The sequence below is a fragment of the Montipora capricornis genome, chromosome 7, assembly GCF_036669925.1.
Source record: "Montipora capricornis isolate CH-2021 chromosome 7, ASM3666992v2, whole genome shotgun sequence".
NCBI lineage: Eukaryota > Metazoa > Cnidaria > Anthozoa > Scleractinia > Acroporidae > Montipora > Montipora capricornis.
Genome location: NC_090889.1, coordinates 39,804,335 through 39,825,181, shown reverse-complemented (window position 1 = coordinate 39,825,181; position 20,847 = coordinate 39,804,335).

The following is a 20,847-nucleotide window of genomic DNA, read 5'->3' as shown; positions in this document are numbered from 1 at the left end:
TTCAAAGAGTTAATAAGACGAAATTTTCCCAGCAAGATCGTAACAAAATACCACCATCAGGTGGCTTTACGTCATCTTTCCCAATCCTATTTTATCTCCTTCGAGTTATGGAATATAAAAGAAGTCACTATACTACGGTTCGATTTGTAGGAAGAGTCTTGAAAAGAAGATTGAAAATGAGCGATAATGCTTGTACGCGCACGATGTCTTTGGTTGTGGGTTAACGCGAATTTTAGAATTGGCCATTTTACAGTTGTTTGCTTAGTGAACTAGCCTATGAATGGCTTCAAGGCTGTCGGTGACCTTGTCTTGATACAGACCTCACTACTTTTATCATGTAAATTGTGTTGATGTAATGCTAAGTAGTCTTAATTAACATGAGAAAAGCACAAAGGTTTGTTATTTAACGTCGGAAGTTCCTTTACTCTCTAGAGAGCGTTCTCCCAGGAAGCGGATGGTGCGCTCATTTTACCCCCCTATTTCTATCAGTGCTCGGTTTTAATGGTATTTTAAGCTGCTTAGGCTACACTGAAAGGAAAGAAGTCGAATCAAGGATGTGAGATCCGGGGATCGAGCTCGGGACCTGTTGCACCAAGGCCGCGCACTAACCGACTGTGCCACCCTTGCTTCTTGGTCACCGGAAGCCTCTGTTCCATTCTTAGGCCAGGTAACTTACCTGTAAAATGGTCTATTGTTCTCATTTCACAGTGAGAAATATGAGCTTGGAAAAAAATGGAAGGGGGGATAAGCCATTACGTTTGTGCATAGGAAAAGAGGTGGGTCAAGAAAAGTCATGCTATAGAGTGTTTTCACTCACGTGATCAGTAACCTTGTCTTTTTTTCCACCAAAGCAAAAGAAAACGTTTGCATGATAATAGAGTTCAATTCCCGGAGGATTAGTTCAGGTATACCAACATGGCCGCCGTGACGTCACGTCACGTCACGTTGTGTGATGCCGATATTTTCGAAACATCAATGTAGTCATCATATTTTTAATAGTCTTTGGAAGAGGATATCATCTAATGGTTGCTCGCAGTGGCTTCTCTTTCGGGAAGAGTAGGAGAAACTAACTACTCGCAGGTAAAAGCAACCCAATCTTCCAAAATTTTCCGAGGGAGCTTGCACCTGCACCCACCTAGAATCTAAGGCTTTGTCAATGAGGGCCATCAGCACTCACTTGCACCTCCCCAGCACAAAAAAACTGTCTAATAGACCCTGGAGTTGCAAGGGACATGAGGGCTGAGCCATTAATTTTTTTGCTTGGAAGGGCTACTTTAAGACCAGTCCCTGATAAGCTAGTTCATTTCAGTTGGGCTCAAGACACGAATAACGAGAATGAAGTGTAATAAGGGATGCCCATAATATTTCAGATTCTAAACAGAAAAATCAACTTACCAGAATCAGGGTTAATCCCATAAACGGATGTTGGTTTCTCCACAAAATACTTGGGACGAAAATACTTGGTGTCGTTATTAAACTGGCAAGTCTTATCAGCAAGATTGTAGTTGAGGCTTTGACAAGCTGGTTGCATGTTACAAGCGATGTAACAAGATGCCAAACGATCAGCAATGAATGAGTAATACGAGTGATCAACAAGAGCGAAACCGTATTCCGTTAGAGGTTGATAAGTACATGATTTAGCAGCTGATGCAAGGCCATAAAATGAAACGAAAGGGAAAAGGAAAGAAAAAGCTGCCACGTATCCTAATCTACGATGTCTCTTCCAGAAGCCGCACATAGCTGTAATTTCTTGCGAACTATGTAGCCAACTATTGACTTGATCCACTTTATATACTAGAGCACCTTTTATACTCTGCTATACTAACCACCTACAGACTTCTCTTATCAATAATACTACTCCATAAAGTATTGCAATACTAATTAATAATTCAGGATGGGAAAACAAAAGGAATATTTAGTGTACATGAACACTAAAATGCTGTATAATAATATTATACATTACATATTATATATATTACATAATATATATAAATATAATTAATATAAATATCCCAGATGAATAGCTAGAAGAAAAATTATAGGACTCGTATTACCCTCTCAATCTTTAAAAATACCATGAATAATAAATGTATTCATTTACCCTGACAAAACAAAGAGAATTTAAAGTGAATGATGGAAAAGACAAAATGGAATGAGAATGACTGCCATGTACCTCATCAGAGAATACGATTCTGAAAGTGGGATACTTGGAGAACTTTCGATAACGAGATTGTGACCACATTGAAAGCAATCAGCCATAGTTCACGTTATTTTTTTTTTTTTTTGCAAGAAGCGGGAAGTAATTCAACTCATGAAGAAATCGAAAAACCATCATTGATCTATGAAATATTAACAACCCAAATAGATTCATGCCCGGGAAAATAAAACTTCATAATTAATTGACACGTTTGCAGTTGTGATGAATTCTAACCTAACATGAACGAAACTCTCACGCATCTACATCTACATCTACATGTTCCAGCACTCGGCAAAGTCCATTTTTGGCTTATGGTTGTTTCTGCTTAGGTGGCCTCATACACTGTAAGCCTTTTTAGAAAAATCACTGCCAAGGCGGTCACATCTGCTGGAGAGAACAGGACAGCCACAACACCGGGGACTACATTCCCTTCTCTTATCGAATAGTGTGTGGGTTCATTAACGTCCCACAGGGAACTTATAAACATAGAAGGTATTTGTGAGGGCGAACCCGCGACCTCCCGCATGACAGCCCGATGCGCCACCAAGCCACCGGTGCACGGTATATTATTGCAAAAATTTAAAAAAATTCATTTCAGTTGTACAGTTGATCTGCTTGCCAAAAGCAAGTAAACCTGAATAAATTTAGTTGTAATTAGGTGACCAAAAGGCATGATTGAATACTTGTTGAAGACGCACTCTCTTTATAAATAAAAGACGCGAATAATTATTAAAGAGGGAAAAACAGAAACCACAGGCTATGATTGCAATGGTAGTTGTTTATTTAAGTTTTTCAGTTTCTATTGTTTTAAAAAGTAAAACTAATTTTCCATCTGACTTCAGTACATGACATTATAAGAGAAAGCTTATAAAGTCGGATAGTCGGAACAAGTTGTACCGATTTTCTTTGTTTGACTACCAACGTTTATCAACGACGGCAGCAACTTACGACAAAGTGACACCCTTGTGAGTCAACCCCTACGGCATTAATAAAGATTTTAAAGGTAGTTTTAACTACTTTACCGTTTTCTTCATTTCTCAAACTATCCTTCAAGATGATTCCATATAGTCACAATTGTGCATAAATTATTACGAGTTACCAGCGGGGATAATTAATATTTACCGGCAATTTTCAGTTATTGAAGCCAAGATCAAGTAGTTTGTAAACGTGCAGCTAGGCTGACCCATTTTTGTTTCTCATTCTCGTTATTTTGTTTTTTTAAACCTTATCTTTAAGTAGAGATATCTTAAAACTAAACATATCTCTATAATCATCACTCTTGGAGAAAATTGTCAGTTTTTTAAGGATGTATACCAGCAGTGCACATTAACTTGCTTTTTTATCAATAAAATACTGACTCAAACTTTGCTGCTTTTGCTTCTCCAAAAAGACCATAAATCAACATATCTTCAATGTGAGTAGGTTTGAGTGACCTGAGCAAGCTGAAAAAGAGACTTTTTTTCGGGAACTTTCCACTCAGAACCCTCGATAAAAACGACGAGATCCATAGATCAAGTTTATCGAACTGGCACAAAATTCTTGCGAACCCAAAAGGAACAGGCAACCAAAACGCAACCCTTGCACTTTCATTTGCACTTTGCGCATGAGCCAAACACAAATTGAATGGCAAGGAAACAATAGTTTAAAGAAAGATGGTGCTGGGGTTCTCAACAAGGACGCCAAAAGGTCGAGAAGAAACTTGGTCGAGATTGACGTCCATGACGTAGTTCGTTTACATCAATCGTTGTACAGCAGTTTTCATTTTTACTTTACACTGAATCAAGACTTCTTTTAGAAAGACAAAAGAGATGTTTTTTCTAAGCTAAGATCAAAGATTGATTTCAGAAGATGAACTTATCGATTTATTGGAAGACAACACGGCCAGAAATCCTTAATTTAACTATACAGGTTAAGATTGTTTTGGATTGGATAACTAGATTGATAATCCTGAATCAATCTGTACGCGTCCGAAAATGATCCCAGGGCAGGACCGCAAATGATCCCAGAACTGTACTGCAAATGATCCCAGGACCGCAAATGATCCCGGAACGCAAATGATCCCCATTTTGGACCGCAAATGATCCCGAAAATAAAAGTAAGGAATGGCATGGAGGGTGGATTGGTGTGGATAGAGAATTAATGTGAAGAGCGCTTATTTTTATTAAAAGCACTTTAAATCATGCATGGCTCACAACAGGTTTCTGCCTCATTATAGTTTTCAAGAAAGACTGAATTTTGTTTCTTACCAGGCTGTCATAAATTTGCCCATTTAATTATCGGATACAATCATCAAAAACTAACTTCGACGGAATTCTGAACTGATTGTGACCAGGGGCCCGTTTCTCCAGTCTCTTTCGATCTTCCTAGAAAAATAGGGTCTGCCAGCGGCCTCGATCATTTGGTATTGACACGCTTGAACAGTTACTGCAAAACCACTAAACCTCATTTCCTTGTAAACCCAAGACAATTTATTCTTTAAAATTGCCATTTCATTTTTTGTCGAAAAAGTTATAAATATCTGGCAGACTCGTTTCAGTAACCGACATACAGAGTCCGAAATTCTCGTGGGAATTTAGAATTGCCACGTATCTCTGGCGAGTGTCATTTGATGTCATTTGTGAGCTTCGCCTTCCACGCACTCGTCGAAATGGCTAAACTGCTTTTTCTGATCGTTTTTGTGTCTTCATTGGTAAAATTTGAGAATGTTCTTGGAGTTGACGATGTTGATGATAAGAAAAAGTAAGAAGAGAAAGGAAAAAACCAGGTAGGTTTGGAGCTTTGCGCGCACACATTGACAGTCTGCTAAACATCAGTTGCATGAGCGGCTGCAAACCATGCGTAGCATGTTCAGCGAGCCTAGCGTTAGAGCGATACTTGTTATTTGCCCGTAAATGAAAGGGGTCAGTTTTTAAGAAGTCTAACAGATTCAACTTTCTATCCCTAGCCAACGCAAAAAAATCTGCCTTTGGATGATGACGTGTACGATGCTCTTTTCAGTATATTATCTGATGAGAAATCACTTCTCGACTGGCCTGAGAAAGGTGACTAAGGCTTAAGGCAATGAGTTTATAGAAAGTTAAGAAGTGATATCTATGACCTAAAAGAAGTCCATGATCCAGTAGTTGGGCAGAAGAAGAAACGAATCGTCAAAAAGAAAAATAATTGCATTGTGGTGAAAAAGTCAGAGGTCTCTCAGCTTGTGAATTCCGCATGCCACGAAACTAAAGGTGAAGGCGCAAGAAAACTAAACAGACAAATGTCTCATACCTACTGTGGGTTATCGCGTCGAATTATCCAACGCAATCTAAATTCAATGAAAAAGCAACAAAAAGTGAGACCCCTTTTTTATAATAAGGCGCCCCTCCGACCAATCAAAGCATCCAAAATACAAGAAAGGCATCAAGTGGATCTTGTTAGTATGGTTAGCTTGCCAGGCAGTATAGATGGTGACACATATAAGTACATAATGTCTCTTATTGACTTTTTAGTAGATTTCTTTTCTTGCGTCCTCTTCAAACAAAAGAGACCAGTGAAGTGGCAGAGCATCTTTTGGACATTTACATGGAGCACAGCCCCCCCAGAAATTTTGCAAAGCGATCAAGGTCCGGAATTTAAGAGAGTAGTAAAGACTGTTTGCGAAGCGCTAAACGTTCGCATAGTTAAAAGCTCGGCCTTCAGTCCTCAAACGCAAGGAAAAGACGAGCGCTCACACAGGACGTGGAAGGAGAAGTCAAGGTTTGATTTGATAAATAACGGCGGCGATCTAAACTGGGTGGAGTACCTTCAACGTTACCAACAACTATACAATGAATTCCCCCCCCCCCCACCCCCCTTCCCTATCGTTCTCTCGGATACCTCAGTCCATTTGAAGTGTACTTTGGTAGGAATAAACTGTTTCTTGGGGGAAAGAAAGAATATGAAGTTCTGGAAGAAAATAACAGCAGTTTTGAAACGGGTGAGAGCAAGAGAGAAGAACTATTGGAGCTAGAAATCGAACGAGATGCTATCAGGCAGGAAGCTCTAGATGCTTCTAATGAGGCTGCACAGGGTATGGTAAAGCGGGATTTAAGGCGAAATCCACCTTCACTCTATTACAAAGGAGAAACTGTTTTGATTCGCATTCCAATTTCCAGAAAAATAGTTAAAGGAAAAAAGAACGCACTAAAGAGCACTTGTGATGAAGTTATCATTGAGGCAGATCACACCGTGCAGAAGTATTTGATCAGTTACAATGACCCAGAGACACGGAAAAGCAAAAGGAACTGGTTTAAAGTAGATGATGTTACTTCAGTCACGAAAGAGGAAGAAAATGAGAGACAACAAAAAGCAAAGAGTAACAATGGTAAACGAACTGCCAGATTCAGAGATCACAAAGAGTCCATATAGATCAACCAGCCAAGCGAAGGACAAACAACGCCAGTTTGTTAGAGGCCAGCATAAATCAAATACTTTCTCGTGAAAAGCTTAATGGCGATACCATTTTTTTGTATTTTGAATTTTTGACGAATACTGAGGACATTAAAGAAGGAAACTGGGGAGTTGCAACGTCCTACTTTTATCCTTCGTTGCATCGACCGATTGAAACCTCCACGTACTCCAAACATATAGGCAACAACACTCTGTGGGAGTACGAAAAACTGATGGCACCTGTACACCTTACTGCCGAGCACCATTGGCTGCTGATCGTTATAAGTGTTGTTAATTTATGCCTTTACACTTATGATTCCTCTAGCTGCACTACAAAAACTTACCGAACAATTTTTGATACCATCAAAGGAAAATTTATAAGAAATGAGCTCCAGTGTATTTCTAATGAGGATAAAGCTCTCTTCCAGGAGGACAATTGGGGCGAGTGTACACCTCAATGTCCAAAGCAAAGTAATGACACCGACTGTGGTGTATTTACCTGTCTTTTTGCAAAAAGGTTGCTGTTTTCGAGTGGCAGCCATTGCAGCCTTACTCTCAACGAAGATCCTCGAAATGAGATGGCGAGTGATTTATTAAATCTTTCATCATCCTTGCGCAGTGAAAACGATTTATCCGAGGTTTTCCAGTGGATGGCAAACGGTAAGCACGCTTCAGGCAAAGGTGAATCACCAAAGAGTCGGTTGGACATGGAATTGAGAAAGGCAGGATTAACATATCGCCATCCTTTAACCCCAAAAGATGGGAACTGTCTATTCCATGCGATGAATGACCAGCTAATACGCCTCAGAAGGGTCTCGCAGAGTGCCACAAAAGTGCGATGTGACTTGGTAAATTACCTCCGTAGTAATCCAACAACCCCGGACGGGACTCATTTCAGAGAATTTATCAAACACGGAGCATGGGATACCTATCTGAGAAGGATGGCTATGGATGGTGAATGGGGTGACTGGATTGCTTTATGGGGCCTAATTAACATGTTTAAAATACCGATGGCGGTAGTATCAAGCTTAGGAGAAACGGAATTGAATATTATCTACCCCGGAACTGGTTATGAAAACGAAGCCACTGGAGATATGGCCTTACTTGGCCATGAAGCAGAGCTGCATTTCCATAGTCTGGAACCAATAGCTGCTCAGAATCCTCAGCTAGCCATTTCTCAGGAATTAAAGCAAAATTACGGCCGAGGAAAAACAACAGAAGAGTTTGTCTCAGATGTGGAAGAAAATTCTAGTGCTACACACAAAGTGTATTTAAGAGCGGTGGAGCATTGCAGGTCTTCGCAAATGATAACGTTTTCTGTAATAGTTGTTTAATGGACGACTTTTAGTCAATGCAAGGACATGGGAAGAAAAACAAAATTGCAGTATTGCATGTTGAACCAAAACTTATAGGCTAAAACATTGCGTTCTAGTTATTAATGTTATAAGATTGTTGCTAGCCAGGCCCGGGTGGCGTCCTTTTCACCACGTCAAAGAGATCATTGGGCCGTTTCTCGAAAGTCCCTAAACTTTTCACATGTCACAATTCCCTCTTTATCTCAAGAAGGGAGAGGGTTTAACTGTTTCACAATCCGCCTTTAGTTATCCCGAAAAAACATGCTAAAAGTCATCAGGACTTTTCGAGAAACAGGCCCCTGGTCACAATCGCTTTAGAATTGCGTCCAAGTTAGTTTTTGATGATTGTATCCGATAACTAATTAAATGTGGCAAATTTAAACTAAAATTAGGCAGAAACCTGTTGCTAGCCATGCATGATTTATTTAAAGTGATTTTAATAAAAATAAGTGCTGTTCACATTAATTCTCAATCCAGGCCATTCCACACTTTATTCCATTCCCTACTTTATTTTGGGATCATTTGCGGTCCAAAATGGGGATCATTTGCGTTCCGGGATCAATTGCGGTCCAATATGGGGATCATTTGTGGTCCTGGTATCATTTGCGGTACACTTTGGGGATCATTTGCGGTCCTGGTATCATTTGCAGTACAGTTTGGGGATCAGTTGCGGTTCTGGGATCATTTGCGGACCCGTACAGATCTTTAATTATGTAAAGAAAACTTCAGGTTTGGAAAACATGATCTGTCAGTATTAGCTGATTCGTCCACTCCATTGGAACATTTTTGTAGAGAAAAACAAATGACACTTAACAAGAAGGGTTATGAAAAAAAAAAGAAAGTAAACCTGATTTTCACTAAAGATTTAGGCTGCGTTTACATGAGACCCGGGGTGAGTTTCATCCCGGGTTGAGCTCATCCCGGGATGAAATAAAGGTTTCGTTTACTTGGTCGATTTCATCCCGGGGTAAAAGGCAAAAAGTTTCATCTCGGGATGAAATCTCTGCCGTGAGCTACCTCGGTGGTTTGGTCACTTATCAACTTACAAGACGAACTAGAAGGTCCTTCTGTTTTGCGGGTACACAATCTAAACAAAACTTTTAAAGACATGAATAGAATGGTCATTCACCGCTGGTCATACGTAGGAAGGCTCTGGATTCAGCCGAGCTTTAGCCTCGGGATAGAAAGAGTCAGGTGTTTTCATGAACATTTCATCCCGCATCCCGGTGCTGAAGACCGGGATGAACAAATTTCACCCCGGGATCATGCAAACACCAAGAGGTAAACAACCAGACACCATAGTGAAACTCATCCCGGGATAAATTCCGCCCCGGGATGAGTTCACTCGTGTAAACAGGCCCTTAGAAATGTCAACACTGTCGGCTTTCTGGAATCGTTGCCTACGCATTGCCGTCGCGTTAAATTTTAACACTAGAGACCTTTAGCATCAGGTTTTTCGCGGGAAACCGCAAAGCGCAAACTGCGGTTTGCGGTTAGCCGTTTGCAGTTTCAGGTTTCCTGGCTTTCGAACTTTAGCAAGGAATTCGGCTTGATGCAGCCATGTTGTTTTTTGTTAAGTGGAAGTGTATCACTTTAATCGCCCAAAAAATATAACTACTTCGTTCATTCGAGTTCAAAAATCTAACTAGCACATAGAAGGTGGATATAGAAAGCTACTTCCTGCTTTTAAACGTGAGGCTGTACAATTTTTGGTTGCAAAAAACCTCACCGCTAGAGGCCTTCTCCGCGGTTAAATCGTGAACTGCAAACCGCAAACGCGATGGCAAGACCTTGGTCACGTGATATTTTGCGGTTTGTGGTTTTCCATGAAAAACCGGATGCTAAAGGTCCCTACTAAAGAGAAAAAAACACAAGCACATACACAAGAAGGACCTAACAAAATACTACCCAGGTGTAACGAGTGAGTTAAAAACGAAAACTGAGGGAAATCTTAAACATGAGATAAATATCCAGCCTTGCAAGATTTGTGAATGTCACAAAAGTTGAGAAGAGATATCTCTTCGTTGATGTCTCGGGATTACTCGGGACAAAATCCGACTGCCCCTTCGGCCTACGACCTTTCGATTACTGTTTCGGATGCTCCACCACAGAGCTAGAGGAGTTTGATTCGATCAGGTGATAAATGTTCCATGATACACTGCACCCAGGACTGAAATTGTCAAAATTAGCTTTTAATTCTTGCAATAATTATCAAGCAGACGATAAATGTAAACCTCTCTTAATGAAATAAAGAGGTAGGTAGTTTTTCAAGTCTGTATCAATGTGAATTCAAATGCGAAATTCTTCGTGATGCCATTTCTATTTTCATGTCATTTATATGTAAGTTTTACAAGTTTGTGACTAAGATGGATTCACAAAAACAGATTTGAAATTTTATGAGAAATCCATAACAAGACTCCACCATACATTGGATCTAAAGGCAGGGCTTCGTAGGGTTTCCATCACTGGCTTAAAGAGAAAAACGCTGTGCTTGTATTCTGGCAAACTGTTTTACGCTTCTTAAGTATAACTATTGCATGATATCATTACTACAACCTTAAGCTTCTTTACCTAGAAATGACAATCTAACAAGGCTTTTTCTTTCACAGAGAGTAGTCAACACGAGAGTGGTCGCAAGAAGGGATTGGACTACTGTATATGAAAGCTCAGACGATGTGAAGGGCGATACAAAGTACTATGTTGTCGACCAGATTCCTTGATACTCTACAATGCAGTCAGTTGATTAAAAAAACAGAAAGTAAGCAAGAAAGAAAGAAATGTTAACGGATACAACATGTCGATGCAATTTCATCCAATTTTGCATTGTTGGATCCAATATGTTGCCCTTACAGGGCCACCATGTTGCACGATCTGTTAACAACAACAACAGCAACAACAACAACAACAACAACAATAATAATAATAATAATAATAATAACAATAATAATAATAATGTTGATGATGATGATGATAATGATGATGATAACAACAATAAAATGTTCATATGCGCTATAAATGTATAAAAACGATACAAATTAACAATTGTTTCTTGATCCCGCGTTGGGTATGAGATGATAGATAGCCAACGAGAGTCGTAGCGCCGAGATGGCTATAATCATCTCATAACAAGCAGCAGTGGCATAATTGTTTTATTAAAACTTCCCCGAGATATCAGACAAATCTTCCCGAATTTATTTTGTAAGAAGAAACCGGATGTTATAATGTACAAGTTGCACGGTTTTGCTTCGCATTATTAAGCTTAACACAGAATATCAAAATAACGTTTTCTTCTTGTTACCTTGAAATATTTTCATAATATACTAAGGCATGAGTCGCACTTGGCAAAGCTTTGCCGGAATTTGTTTACTTTGCGGTGGAAATCTGTCATCGCGGGCCTTTGCCTAGTGCGATCCCAGGTTTTTCGCTTCGGCAAAAACTTTGCGAATCGGCAAAACATCAAATACGCCGTAGTGCTTGGGTGGGGCAGGCAGATTTTCGCAAAGTCGAGCCAAACAATGGGAATCACAGCGGTAACTGTCAACTCTTGTCAGTGTAACATGAAAAACGATACGCGAGGGAAGTTCAGTTCTAGTTCGCGGTTTAAAATACGGTTAAATGAAGTTCTTGTGACTCGAAGCTGCTGACGAAAAAATTCCCCTGGTACTGGTATGTCGTAGTTGTGTAGATCAAACCACGACTCTAACGGGCGGGGAATTGACCAGGCATATGGTGATCGAGCTATCCTTCGTCGACGTCGATGTCTTCCTCTGATCATGGCCGCAGTTAAAACAATAAAACATTCCTCTGCCCATCGTTCGTATATCAAGCGAAAGACAACACACTGCTGTAGGTTAAGCTGAATGAACAGAAGGAGAATCACCGTAATAACTATGAGCACTCCTTCCACGGGACGCATACTTGTTTCTTTTTACACCGCGATTGATATCATGCCTTTCGAAAGCACATTGGTAAACGACGTAGTATCTAGTATCTGGTTACTGACAACTATCTCCCTAGTGCGACCCTCTGTTTCTATCTAAAAGTTTTCCTTTCCGGTTGCGGTTTCAACTTTTTGTGGTTTTTTAGCCGGCAAAGATTAAAACTTAATTGTCAAATGAAGTTTTCTTGTTGTTACCTTGAATTATTTTCATGCCATACTTTGCGGCTTTCTTTGTGCTACCTGGTGTTGAGTTTTGTAACAGTTAAAGGACTTCTTTTTCATTTAACTCCGGTACGGAGCGATTTTTGCCGGCCGACATTGTTTCCTCAGCGAAAATTTTGTAGCTCCGTTTTAATTTTAAGCTGACGCGTACGGTTACCATATTTGTAGATTCTGGTATATCAGCTGATGTAGCATGATGGCTAAGCCAATAAAAAGTCTTGAATTGCATTATCCAATGATCCCGTTTTTAATAATGGTATGTATATCATCATTTGTAGTATAAACACGATACCAATGGTGATAAACATTAACATGATAATTAACAATTACCGGCCACTAGCGCGCGTTGGATTTGAGATGATTATAGCCAACAAGCGCGAGTGGGATAATTGTATTATTAAAAACACCCCCCAAATATCGGAAACCAAAGTAAAATAAAAATATAAAACGCCTCAAAAAATGACGCGCACGCTTACCATTTTGCAGAGCATGGTTTATTTAGCAATTATTGAATGAGGCTGAGTAGGATATGAAGATTTCTGCAGATCAAGGAGAGTGTTATCCACTGAGGCCGAAGGTCGAGGTGGATAACACCCTCCGAGATCTGCAGAATTCTTCGTATCCTACGAAAGACGAATTCAACAATTGCTTTATTATTTATTCAAAATACTTTCAAACTCTTAAAGGAGAACATGTAAAACTGCCGGTAAGTCCACTGCAGTTGTAGGATTTCTGATGTTTTCCTCCTTGAGGTAAGACTCAAAACTTAAGCGATGTTGTTTCGTCGACTTTTTGGTATTCTCACTGTCTTTATCATTAAAGTAACTGCCTGATGTTTTCTTCGCTCAAACTTGTAAACCTACTCGCAGCCATTTCGCCCATTGTTTTTCTGCTCACCATAAATAACACATCCTCGTCCCCAGGTTTTCTCGGTCAACGGTTCAATAATCTGCGGTCGGGCTGCACTTTTGACGTCATCGGCTCAATTTTGGTCAACAGCAGCTGGTTATAGTGCAGTTAATTTGTCATAGCATACTAATTTGTAGTATTTTTCATCTGAACTGGCGGGTGGCACACTTCAAACAGTTCGATGTAACTTGTAAAGTAGGTCTAACCATGCAGTTATTTTGTTATAGTATACTAATTTGTAGTATTTTCCACCTGAACTGGCGGGTGGCACACCTCAAACAGTTCAATGTAACTTGTAAGGTAGGTCTAATCATTCAGTTAAGTTGTTATAGTATACTAATTTGTAGTATTTTCCATCTGAACTGGCGGGTGGCTCACCTCATACAGTTCAATGTAACTTGTAAAGTAGGTCTAACCATGCAGTTAATTTGTTATAGTATACTAATTTGTAGTATTTACCATCTGGACTGGCAGGTGGTACACCTCAAACACTTCGATGTAGCTTGTAAAGTAGGTCTAACCATGCAGTTAATTTGTTATAGTTTAGTAATTTGTAGTATTTTCCATCTGAACTGGCGGGTGGCACACCTCATACAGTTCAATGTAACTTGTAAAGTAGGTCTAACCATGCAGTTAATTTGTTATAGTTTAGTAATATGAAGTATTTCCATCTGAACTGGCGGTTGGCACACCTCAAACAGTTCAATGTAACTTGTAAAGTAGGTCTAACCGTACAGTTAATTTGTTATAGTATACTAATTTGTAGTATTTTCCATGTGAACTGGCGAGTGGGAAACCTCATACAGTTCGATGTAACTTTTGAAGTAGGTCTAACCATGCAGTTAATTTGTTATAGTATACTAATTTGTAGTATTTACCATCTGAACTGGCGGGTGGCACACCTCAAATATTTCGATGTAACTTGTAAAGTAGGTGTTAACCATGCACAGTTAATTTGTTATTATAGTATAGTAAGTATGGGTTATTGACCAAGCGTGAGGTCAAGATGACTGGATATTGGCCAAGTTCTTTTTTTTGCGTGTTTATGGACCGAGACGAAGTCGAGGTCCATAAACACGCAAAAAAAGAACGAGGCCAATGTCCAGTCATCTTGACCGAACAATCTTGGTCAATAAAGGATTTATTATATGACTTAAAACACCAACAAATGATCTTTGATCTTGCGGGACCAAGCGAGAAATCCCGAGCGGGCAGTATCGCTCCATCTTGCCCGCTCGGGTAGCCAATCAGAGCGCGCGATTTGGTTCATCTTGCCCGCTCACGGAGCTAGTCATATAATAAGATGTAGTATTTTCCATCTGAACTGGTGGGTGGCACACCTCATGCAGTTCGATGTAACTTGTAAAGTAGGTCTAACCATGCAGTTAATTTGTCATAGCATACTAATTTGTAGTATTTTCCATATGAACTGGCGGGCGGTTCACCTCATACAGTTCGATGTAACTTGTAAAGTAGGTCATGAATATCACAAAGAAGCCATATTTTATTGTCACACAGTATTATGGGAATGAAAGCTTTGAACCTATTACTGGTACTCGTCAAAAGGTAATAGGTTTGGATATAGCAGTCTCCATTTCAGATTATGAGCACTGGCTTCATATAATTACTCAACTCATTGATGGCCTTTGTTACTTGCATGGCAAGGGAATACTCTACAATCATATAAAAGATGATAACATTGTTATAATTTGTATTTCAAATGGTTTATTTTCTCCTGTACCTGTTGGCTGTGGAAGGGCATGTCTTAGGCTAAGTTTTAGAAAGACCACTAATAATCACATTGCACCTGAGGTACATGTATTTGTAGTAACCCGTCCACAATCCATAAAGCGTGATACATTGTATAATATTCTGTTGGGGTGGTGATAGACAGTCTTTATAAACACAGTGAGTACTGTAATTGCCTCTTGAAGAGATTGCTAAGCATTGTTTAAAGCCATTTTCAACTAGATGTACTTCAGCCAAGCTTTTCAGTGTTACATTCAGTCTGGCTGTTGAACAGCTTAAGTAAAACAGTACCCGATAACTGTAAGGGTATCGAGAAAATCCCGCATGGCTTACATGTTGTGTTCTTGCCACACCCGTTGGCAGTACGCATAGCCTTCCTTGGAGATGTCTTCGTTGCGCAAAGTGGAATGGAACGCTTTGGGGGGTGGTAAACACGTCTGTTCCAACTTGTCTAAAGAATCAAACCACTCGTACGGGAAGAACCCTTTGGTATGCGTGCACCCGTAGGCTTTCAAGAATTTAGCGTAACTGAATCCAGGCGCTAAGAAACTGAGGATGTCCAAGAAACGATGACGCTACGAGGACAGACACATGAAGCTATTGGTTTTCTTGATGGTGAACTTAAGATCATCCATCAGAATGGGGATCAGGAACGCTTTCAAGGTATTGATGTCATATTTGCCAGAGTTATACCCGACGACAGGAAGCTGGGCCAAATATCCCTTCAGGTTGGCTTTCAGTTTGAACAGGGGAGGCACGGGCTTTTTCTTGGGGGAAGTCTCCTCCTCCTCCTCCTCGTCCTCCTCCTCCTTCTCCTCGGCCTCCTTTTCCTCTTCCTCCTCTTGTTCCTTCAGCTTTTGCTCGATGGATTCGAAAAGCACCTCCATCTCGGGATATTCCATAAAATTAACCTCAGCCGCTGCACTGATACTCTCAAGGTGCTCCACCATCTCAGCTACCAACTCGTTGGGATTGCCGTGACTGATCAAACAAATGGGCTCCGTAAACTCGGGTACGTTGGAACAAATACTGACACTGGCGGGTACATGTTTTTGTGTCCACTCCAATTTGTCCGTATTGTTCAAGTCTTGTTGAGATACGAGCATGACCTCGATGTTGTACGTCGCCCAATACGGATAGTATTTCAAACGTTCGGGCACCTCGATCCCTTGTTCTTTTAATTGTTCAAAGAGAGATAGAGCAGGTCGGTAGACCCCTCCAGGGAACTTGTGGGCGACGCTCTCTTCACAAGTTTGTTCGTGACGGTTTAACCGGAAGCTCGTCTTCCAAAATTTCTCACAGGGACTGCATTGGTACGAGTGGGAGTACTTGCTCATGTCACAAATGTACGATAAATGAGTCTCGTACAAGTTCAGATACGGTGTCTTCTCGTGCGTACCCACAGAGCGGAAGACGAGCTTTCCCGTGATCTCCTCTTCCTGGTCGTCGTCCTCCTCCTCCACTTTCACTGGACCCATCACGTAAACAAAAACGTTCTTTTTGAACAAGCGTTCGAGATCGGACAGGTCGTCTAGTTGTACTCCTTTAAACGATTGGATAATTTGATCCGTCAGATGGGTGGCACGATACGTTTCAAACGCCTCCTTAGCCGCCTTTTCCAAATTTGGGAGGGTACACCCGTTGCAGAGGGCCAGGGCACGAAAGAAGCACAAATTGTCCTCGTATAACGTGCCATGACGATTCCGAACCAGGCCTTGGAGTCCCCGTAGAGCGGGAGGTCTCGACCACACCCGATGGGATGTCCACGCAGCTTGTTGACGTAAAACATCACGTTGGTGATCTGTTTGACCACCCATTTGCTGTTGTCGCGTTGCTGTCGCTCCCACTCCAAGACATCCAGGTTGTTCTGTGCCTCTCGTACTTGCTGCAGATCCGCTTCTCGTGCGATGACCAAGGGTTCAGGAAAGGCCAGATGATTGTTCGCTGAGGCATGATAATACCTCAAGTCCCCGGTCTCTTGGTTCCGTAAGAGAAAACCAAAAGACAAGTTTAACTTAAAAACCGTTTGCTGATCCCGAAAGATGTCATTCAAACGGTTCATCATCGTCGCCGGTTGCAGATCGCACAAACGAAAGTTGCACCAGTCGTGAAGACGGTTGTTGCGACGAGACCTGCAGGGACTGCGTTCTGCCTCTGGAAGGGATGTATACTGTATGGGATCCGCCATGGCTCTCCAGTTAGGTGGTTCGTTCACAGGTGTTGCTGCTGCTGCTGCACCACCACCGCTCTGTCTCAGAGCCGCACGATGTTTTGCGGTTTGGTGACGCATGAGATTGTCCAAAAGAGCAAAGATTCGCCCACACTGATCACACTCGAACGGTTTGGGATGATCACTCCGTCGGTGGGCCGTCAGCGTATGGGTTCCAAGAAACTGTGGTAGTACACCACTTAGGCTGGTGGATCTGCACCCAGTTTCGTTCTAGACTGAGGACTTGCTCGAACGTACGACCACATTCCGGACACTCGTGACTTTCCAGTCGCTGCTTGGCGGGTGGTGTGTCATCGTCGGACTGGTCTTGTCGGCGCTTTCGACAGTTCTGGACGTGTCGATGGAAGTTGTCTTGACGGTTGAACTTTCGTCCACACTGAGGACAACGCCACGAACGGTCGGTGTGAACCATGGTCTGGTGTCGGACAAGGTTTTGCTGGTTGGTGAACCCTTGCTAGCACACGTCACATGAAAGGGAGCTAAGTCCGCTTGGTCCTGGCTGCTCCTGGTCCATCCTAACTCAAATGAAAAGAGCTGCTCGCTCCGTTCTTATTAAGGGTCAGGCTTCGCGGGGGGTAGAAAATCACTGACCTTGGGTGACCTTTTCAGCACGTGAAAAAGAAGCAGCTCATTCCCTTGGTATGTATGGCCTGACTTGATAGGTCATAAAAATTGGGATACCCCATCCCCCTTTCATCTGGTCTTGTGACCCTACGAGTCAGACCATAAATGTTGGGGTACCCCCCATCCCCTGTCATCAGGTCTTGTCACCCTTTCGATTTTTATTTTGATTTTGATAAAAAAGACCCGACACGTGGAGGTCCAGAACTTGGCTTTTTTAATGTTTGTAACAACAACAACAACAACAACGTCAGTCAGCCATTAAAGTCCTTTACAATTTGATTTTTTGTTTGGCTTGCATGATTCTCTTCACGATGGCTTTGGTCCAGGATTTCTTGCCGGGGAGATGGCTGATGGTCTTCACCATTTTTGCATCGGCTTTCCATTTGTCTTGTATTTTCTTGGCCTGGGATTCATCGATGTCGTGTTGTTTGGCAATCTTCTCCAGGCGATTGATGCCCGGATAGCCACGCTTGAGTCTCTTTTTCAAATGCATGCCGTGTCCCATGTACTGGTGCTCCGACACAAATGCACTCATACAGTCTGGATGGCTATGGCGAAGGAAGTCAGAAGAGAGTTGCAACAAAATACACAGTAGCACAAACAACCTTGTTTGTAAAAATAAAAAAATCGTTCAGTTGTCATCATCATTTTGTTCTTCATCTTGCGTTGGGATGGGACGCCGTTGGAACATCCTGTTCAATAAAAATTTCCGTCTTTCCACAGCTGCATCTGTACCCTCTTCAACATCCATCGAATTCTCCTCCATGAAACGATGTCGGGTTTTCATAACCTCTTTATGCACGGGGTCATGCTTTAGACGTTCAAACCACTGGAGATAGTGCAAGTGCATCCCTCGCAACTTTCTTTTGTAAACGGGTAACAGGGCATTAAAAGCTTTGGCCTCAACTATCGTTTCAGAGACCCCCTGCTTCAAGAACTTGTTGACGTTTTTGTCATAGGTTGAACTCAGTGACTCTTCTACCTCTTGGCGCAGAGTTTCCCAGGGATCTTAGTCATCCATTTTTCTGTCACTAACGTCTTCATCCTCAGATTCGATGACCAAGTTCGAGTCCGAGTCCGAATCTTTTTCTTCCTCTTCATCTTGGTTTCGCCGCTCATCTTCTTCACTTCTCTCTTCCGAGGCAGCATAGGGTGGTACCTCCTCAAAAATTTCCCCCATGGTTGTGTGTCCCACAGGCTCCTGGTCTAAACGTTTCCAACAACCTCGCTTCTCGTGACGGTCTCTGTTATAAGCTCGACTAAACGGTTTGTGGCAGTAGCGGCAGAGATGTGCCATACACTCACCCAAAGGGATTGCTCTAAATGAGCATCCCGAGTTTGACGTCTGCTTTTATACCCACTGTGAGTCATCAGCCCTTGGAGTTACTCCCCCAAAATACTCATTGGGAGTGACGGTGCGAGTGACTCAGAATGAGTTACTCATCAGCCCTTGGAGTGAGTCCCCCAAAATGAGTAGGGAGCACATTGAGGGTAAGGGTGAGAGATCCTAGATGTAGCCTAGGTTTACTCTTGCGCGAACCAATAAAAGGGTGAAACGGCCGCGAAGATCATCATAAACGAGAAGCCACCGAGGAGGACAATGTGGTCTGATTGAGCTCCGGTTGCTTTTGTTGACTTATTGAAGTGGGTGCGATCTACCAAATAGTGTATCCACAAGACATGGAGGCCACAATCGTAGCACTGATTGAAGAGATCGAAAGGTTGAAGCGACAAGTGAGAATCCAGAAAGGGAACAAGCGCGAGCAACTCAAACGATGGCGAACCAAAAACCCGGACAAGGTTAAGGAGCAAAAGAAGAGATGAAAGACCCGACAAAAAGTTAGAGATCAAAAGAGAGCAGGAGAAACGATCATGACACAACCTCCGCTCGTGATAATGCAACGTATATCGTGGAGACACCCTGTGTGGTGACGGTTGCAAACACAGAACCAACGCGACAGCCTAGCCAAATGAGTGAACCAGACGGGGTTAAAGACACCATCCCAAAGGAAGTGCTCGTTGGAGTCGCAAACCCACCAAAGCCATTGGATGAAATGACAGCAGAAACGATCCTCGCCTGCCGACAGAAGGACAAGATGAAAGCCAAGAGGAGACAATACAACCATGGAAACAAAGCCCTACGTCAGGCGTATGCGAAACAGTACTATCACAAAAACAAGAACAAAATCAGGGAGAGACAAAAGCTATGCCATCGACAAGAGAGGAACAAGCTCAGGGAGATTCCACTTTGCTCAACGGACGAGACAGAACCCTCATGCCTCGAACCGAATGAAACCCTTGCTGAGTAAACCAAGACTCCCTTTGAACATAGGGTGTTACGAATGGTCTCGAATCAAATAATAAAAGCAACTACATGGATTTAGCTCGTGTCTTTCTTTTCCCAAAATACTAACGTGGTCCATTTTTGAGCAAGCGCGGTGTGGGACACTCCAAACTTCAGGAACCGAACGGTAAGAAGTCGGCTTTGTTCAGTCAAGGGAGACCAAAAAAGTGCTCCAGGAAACGCGTGTTACTCAAATTGAGGGAGTCATCCAAAATCAGCGTGGATCAATAGGATGCATGTATTGGGGCACCATCTTCTTGTCTTCTTCTTCTTTAGCAGTCCGTCGATATCGACGATGACACGAAGGGGAGTTAATGCCTGTGTCGCAGGTGCGAGGTCAGTCCGATCGCTGCCTCAAAAGTCCTGCCGCAAATGTCACAGGTGTAGCCCGTTTCAGTATGTGTAGGTGTTTTCTCCAGCCTGCGCATTCTCTTGCCCGCCCACAACTGTACATTTCTTCTTCTGATGGCATCAGCAGCGCCAGCCACCACCTTTCGCCAGGTCACGATCTTGAGATCTTGTAAATAGTCATTAAAAGCTATTTTGGTTGGATTTTCTTGTGTGTTTTGTGTTTTTACCCGAGGGGGTCTGGGACCTTTACTTCCTTATTGGGGAGAGGTGTCCCAGTGGGGTCTGGGACCTAAAACACGCCTAAGGAAAGGCATAAAACGGGTTTGTCCGTTTAAATGTCTACAAAAACCGTTACGACTAACCAATCAGATGCCTCCATTTGAACGCGTCCTTAGCAACGCCCCTAGCAACCATCCTCAAAAATCCTCAAATTCCTTTGCTCAAAAAAAGGAGCGCGAATAATCCCTGATATACTAGTTTTAATCCTTACTTGCGTATCTTAATGCGGACTTCCACACT